At 36.4% G+C, this 6,711-nt stretch overlaps 1 long non-coding RNA gene across 1 annotated transcript; it reads right to left on the bottom strand.

The window, feature by feature from the left end:
- Positions 1-5,052: 5,052 nt before the first annotated feature.
- Positions 5,053-6,277, bottom strand: LOC110918351. Its single transcript, XR_004883505.1, has 4 exons — positions 6,197-6,277; positions 5,797-5,850; positions 5,498-5,691; positions 5,053-5,374 (listed from the first exon to the last, which is right to left on the bottom strand). It is a non-coding gene; the product is annotated as an uncharacterized LOC110918351 (long non-coding RNA).
- Positions 6,278-6,711: the final 434 nt, after the last annotated feature.

Below are 6,711 nucleotides of genomic sequence, written 5' to 3'. Positions count from 1 at the left end.
TATTCGGCCGGTGGGGTACTAGCGATTAAACGGGATTAATTGTGATTAATCGGGATTAATTGGGATTAATCCGGATTAATCGATTAATCAGGATTAATCGGATAAGGATTTTTATATGTAATCTTCGGTTTTATTAAAATACCTCCCCCTCTAATTCCATAAATGTAAAAAGATATCGTTTGACCAGATATCTTCAAATAAAGATAATTAACAAAATGTCTAAAAGTTAAGAGAAAAAACCAGGTATCTTTTCATAAAGATAATTAATAAAATGTCTAAAAGTAAGAGAAAAATAAGGATTCTTGTCGTCTAAGGTTAAAACCTTTATTATTTTGTATTATTGAAATTTGGGAAATATAGTAATGTAACGTTAACTTTTGCAAAGAAACTTTTAAAGTGATGTGAACATTACGCAATGGTAATTATTGAAAAGTTTATATATCAAAGGGAGTAATACACTTTATATATTAATAATATATGTGTAAATCTATTGTTTTATATTGTTGAACATGATATTTTGAGATTTAAATTCCATTTCTATATATCTTGTTATGCATACAAAAGTAATGCAATTATATCTTATTCTACATACAAAATTTAATGCAATTATTCTGCATATTGTTGATCCCGGATAACAATGCTCTTTTAACTGAATTTGGCAACTGATTTTCAACAAGTATGAAAATAATGTGCGTAAATAGAAATCAAACTTTCAAAAAAACACAACTACAAAATTTTGAAGTTTATATCACATTGAAATAAAAGTTTGCAAGGTGATTGTGAGGTTATTGGCTAATACAAATGATGTGCGCAAAATGCAACATATAAATTACATCAAATGAGGCATAAAACTAACCCTTTTTAGTACTAATGTTGGAAAAAGTGTGTTTTTGTCTTCCTTTTGTATTTTCAGGATTAAGATTAAATGAGCTCAAATGAACAAAAGAAGCAAAAAGGCAGCTAAATCTAACATAAAGACAAGAAAAGGAACAAACGTGGCATGCCCGACCCCCGACAGCATCTTCCCAAGCAAAAATAAGAGAACAGAAGGCCGAACACGCCCCGTGAGTACGGGGCGTGCCCAAGTGTCTACAGAAAAGACAAAGTTGTAGAAGCTTCTATCACCCACCACGAGGGCATGACCAGCGGACACGGGGCCGTGGTCAACTCTAAGATTCGCAGAATCTGGGGAAATCTTGATAGTACAGATACGCTTTTGCACACGGGGTCGTGCCTAGCGGACACGGGGCGTGATCAACTAATGCAGACAAACTGCAATTAATGAAGAAAGAGAAGACGAGTGGACACAGGTCGTGCCCAATGGACACGGGGCCGTGTCCGGGCTTCTGTGCAGGCTATAAATAGGGGTGCTTGGCTCATTTACAAACCATCCCTTGGCAAACCACCTCTCTCACACTTCACCCACCCACCACCACCATCACAACCCACATCCACCACCATCATCAATCATCCATCATCCATCATAGAGTGTGTGAGTAGTCTCGGGATCCAAGATTGATCGTAAGAGTTCTTGACAATCAAAGGCCATGTTTGCCTAAGTCTCTTACATCACTTGGTGAAGACAAGTGTCTAGTGTAATACTTTTTATTTTTAATCTTTTTGCACTTTTTATTTGGTTATGTATTAATGACTTTAATAACTAGTTTATTATGTTGAAGGTGAATCTTTCTTATCATTTGTCCGTAGTGTCTTGGCGTTATTTTACTGTCTATATAAAATAAAAGATTTTCACCATTCTCTCCACGGTCTATATGGAGATATGTTGGCTACCTGGTCGCGGGTTAAGGGAATGGTTTGGTAAGAGTCTTACCTTGTTCAATGTATAGATCCTGCAAGGACCTGGGTCAAATTTAGTAGGACCTCCTTCAATGCCCACTGGTATTGGATGGCAGGGGTCCAAACTCTTTGATCCCCTCATATGTAAGCTACTACTAGAACTTTAAACCGGCTACTTAGAACTGTATCCCTGCTGACTCAGACTACTTAGCCGAGGGTAACGTCACCTTCAAAAGAGGGGCCTACCACATTACGTATTAATAACTTAATTAATTATCTTTCAATAATCCGACCCTTTAGGATTGTATCCTTGCTGACTCAAACTACTGGGTTGAGGGTAACGTCACCTTTAAAAGAGGGGCCTACTACAATAACTAAGATAATCTCTTAAAAAGTGCAAAAGTGCGGAAATAATCCAAGGTTACACTAAACACGAGTCAGATCCAAGTGATTCATCTTGTCTATCTGTTTTTATTTTTATTTTTATTTTCAACATTTTTAGTTTTTATTTTCTAGTTTAAAACATTTTTCTAAACTTTTGATTTGATTAGACGTTGAGGATAAATGGTATTAAAAGCTCTTGTGTCCTTGGACGACCTCGGTATCTTACCAACACTATACTAAGCTCACGATGGGTGCACTTGCCCATATGTGTGTTTGGTGTTAGTAAAATATCGTGTTTTATAAATTTAAAACTTGACTAACGTGTAAAAAGGGCTAAAAATATATATAAAAACATATAACACCACACGCGCATCAAGTTTTTGGCGACGTTGCCGGGGACACAAGGATTTTAAGAAAGCTTAAATCGACGGCCCAATCAGTTTTTCAAAATGCGTGCACATTTTTCTGCATTTTAGTTAGTTTTGCATTTACAGTAGGTTGAATACGGGGCCGTGTTCGCTGAACATGGGGTCATGCTGCATTTTTTTCATAAAACACCCAGATACAGAGTCTGAACACGGAGTCGTGCTCACTGAACACGCCCCTGTGCTGCACAAAACCAGTAACTTTATTCAAACCCCCAGATACAGATCCTGTACACGGGCCGTGCTCACTGAACACGGGGCCGTGTCTAGCCTCTGTTTCCGTTTTTATTTTTGTTTTTTGGTCTCGAGACTCTGTTGTGGTCTGCTGAGTGATTCTCATGGATCAATACTCAGGAGGCTACAACTACACCTATGAGGAGGATGATTATATGGAAGACTATTGCACTAATTGTGGTGACCCGCACTCGGTACAATATTGTGAATTATTTCAACCATCCACTTCATACACCTACTATGAGGAGCCCAGGTACGGGCCATCGACTTCATACACATCCTGTTAAGACCAAAGGTATGAACCTTCTCCCTCATACTCATATTTTGAATAACTAAGGTATGAGCCTTCATACTCATACTTTGAGGAACCAAGATATGAGCCACCACCTTCATATGCTTATTATGAGGAACCATGGCGTGAACAACCCACCTCATATGAGTATTATGAAGAACAAAATTACGACCCTTATCCATCATATACTTACAATGAAGAACAATGGTATGAACCATCTACTTCATATGAGTATTATGATTTATGAGGAACCAAGGATCGAACATCCGGATTCAAGCTTTGAGGATCCCGATCCTTACTCTATCGCCGACATAACCGATAGGATATTAGAACACATTAAAACTATCAAACGTTGCATAAAAGAATCTCGCGCAAGGAAAGAGGAGTCCCGCGCAAGAGAAGAATTAAATAAAAAAGAGATAGTTGAAAATGTAAAAATGGAAGAACAAATAAGTGAAAAACCAACACATGAGTTAAACAACGAAAAGGGTGAGTCCGTTAACGATAAAATTCAAGAAGAGTCTAATTTTGAAGAAATTAATCTCTTGTCACCTTCTTTCGAAAATCATTATTTAGTACCCACTCATGCTAAGTTTTTAAAAGAGTTAAACACTAACACTAAAATTGACGAGGCGGTAAGCATTATGTTAACAAATGATCAAACCTCACTTATAAAAGAAGACCCATTTGAAATCAACATTACACCGGTTCCATGTGTTTTTCAAAACTCCTTTATTAGTAATGTTACAATTGATAAAGATCTTTGTGTTAATGTAATGCCAAACTACCACTACGCCAAATATAGGATACAGCCACACCAAAAAAGTGTGACCGTATACCTTTCGCCACACCAATTTTTTTCCGGTCAAGTGTGACCAAAGGTCCAGTCATCATAGGTATCATACGGCCACACACACTTTTTAGTGGCTAAAGGGTATTAAAAGTGTGGCTAAAGGGTATCAACATTTCTTGCTGGAAGTAAATATTCCCTCTATTAAGTGTGGCTAAACGGTAGCAACAGACACATGAATTAAGTTTATGTGTGACAATTTTTGTTATATAGTCACACGAATTTACTATAAAGCTTGTTTTAGCCACATCTGTTAAAAAAATGTGGCAAAAAAGGTTGTTGTAATCAAGCATTATGTTCGGTAAGCGTGGCTAAAGGGTAGCAACAGCCACATGAAGTTACTACATGTGTGCTTGTTTATATTATATAGTCACATGTATGTACTGTAAGTGTGGCTAAAAACCATTGTCTAATGGTTATGTATATCATTTGGTCACACATATTTTATTATTGTGGTTATTGTCTAACCTTTGGTTACACATTTTTTTTTCTTCCATGACATTTGCTATCATTCTGTCACACAAAATATAACCAAGCGACGATTGTGTGGCTAATGGTTATATATAGTCGCATGAAATTTTGTAACTTTATGTGTGGCTATACTCTCACTTTTGTCACACGTATTTTTTTTTCTTCCATGACATTTGTTATCATTTCGTCACATAAAATAAAACAAACGAAGGATTGCGTGGCTAATGGTTATGTATAGACACATGAGCTTGTAATTTTAAGTGTGCCTATTTTTAATCTTTGGTCACATAGTTTTTTTTCTTCCAGGACATTTGCTATCATTTGGTCACAAAAAGAAAACAAAGTAACGATTGTGTGACTATTCTCTAATCTTTGGTCACACATAATTTGTTTCCCATGACATCTGGTATCATTCCGTCACACAAAAAAGTGGTGATGGTGTGGCTAATGGTTATTTAAAGCTACATGAAATTTTAGAATTTTAAGTGTGACTATGTCTTATCTTTGGTCACACATATCTATTGTGGTATTGTGCGACTATTTTTGTGCAATAATCCATTTTATTTTTATTTTTTTTGGTTAAATAAAAACATTAAACATGAAAAAACTTACAACCCAAATGATATTAACAATAACATACCAAAATTCATACATAAGTTCTCAATTAGAGTACTAAAGCTACAAAACTTCTAAACAAAAGCTATCTACAAATGATGTAGCAATTGCAACAAAACCTGCATCACTCCTAGCAGCACAACACTTGCAACAACAGCAAACCCACTTGCATTCATGAACCTCTACGCTCTTTATGAGATATGACAACATTGCGTTCATGGTCATCAAACAAGTGGGCGAAGAGAGTATTACACAACCATTTGTGGAGTGTATGGACTAGATGGCAACCCTCTGGTTTTGCAAAATCTGCACATTTACGTTGTTTAAGTTTCAGGATCAATCTTTAAAATGTAATTGTCATGTCCTTGTGTATCACAAAACATAGTCTACACTTTTTAGGCTAATCTGAATTAAATGTTTGCTACTAACCTGGGGGATCAAGCTCTAAGAAAGGAAATCTACAGATCAGTTTCTGGATGCAATGTAACAATTTAAGGTGAATCAGAAATTTCTGGTTCGTGCAAATGGCACCATCGCGGCATCACCTGAGATCGACAAGAGAGTTGCGATCTCATTATCTGAGAGTTGGGTATCTGGGCCAGCATCAACTATAATCTCGAGGACTTTAAGAAACAAACCAAATAAAAAACAATCAACAAAATAAGCACAAGAGAACAAAAATCCAAATAAGTGAATTTGAGTATGAGATTAGTGCATGTCTTCATTACAATCTCTGGTTCTTGCTGCATTCTATTGCATACATCCATTAAATCCTCTGTTGCCTGTAAAATAATTAACAAAATAAGCATAAAAGATAGAGATCAAAATCTTGTAGGTTTCTCAATCAATATACAAAACCAAAGAGCGAACTCTACAACATGATACGCCTATTTTGAATATGGTCAACAAAATAGAACCTGCTTTAAACCATTTCAAGATGTAAATATGGATTTATGGAAGCTGGATCTAACAAACGTCAAAACACTTTTTTCTACTTTGCCGCAGCAACAATACGTGCAAAGGTAGAACCTACCTAGAACAGTTACAATATGTAATCGCACCCAAAACCCAAACTTGCACAATCTAATGAAAATGGTAATAAATATTGTGTTGGGTCAGGATGTTTACTTCACATAAAGACAACCAACACCGGATAGAGTTGAGCTAACACAGAGCAAACCTCGGTATTATTGCTTGCTAACCAGCACCTGAAATGACAAAATTGGCTTTCTATCTAAAAAAAGACATTACTATGCATACAACAAAAGCTAGGAACAAACAACATATCTTGTGGTCAGGCTACCGGAGAAGAAAGTTGTTTGCGTTTGACGCCTGTGAAAACCTAATCTCTGAAGGCTGAAGAGTGTATATATACATACAATGTAAAATGTAATTTAGTGTGTATATATGAATAATTTAATTTTAAAATAAAATATTAAATACTAATTATTGTGTGCATCTGAGTGAACATGTCGACGTAATCTTGGCTTAAACATGGTTAAAATTTTTAACAAGCCAACCCGACCCGACCTGAAACCCATTCTGACCTGGACCCATTCCGACCCGAACCCGTTCCGACCCGAACCCGTTTCGACCCAAACCAAAACAACCCTTTTTTTGGATCGACCTGTTCTGACCCGAAC

This window comes from Helianthus annuus, chromosome 16 (assembly GCF_002127325.2).
Source record: "Helianthus annuus cultivar XRQ/B chromosome 16, HanXRQr2.0-SUNRISE, whole genome shotgun sequence".
NCBI lineage: Eukaryota > Viridiplantae > Streptophyta > Magnoliopsida > Asterales > Asteraceae > Helianthus > Helianthus annuus.
This window is presented reverse-complemented; position numbering and strand designations above follow the sequence as displayed.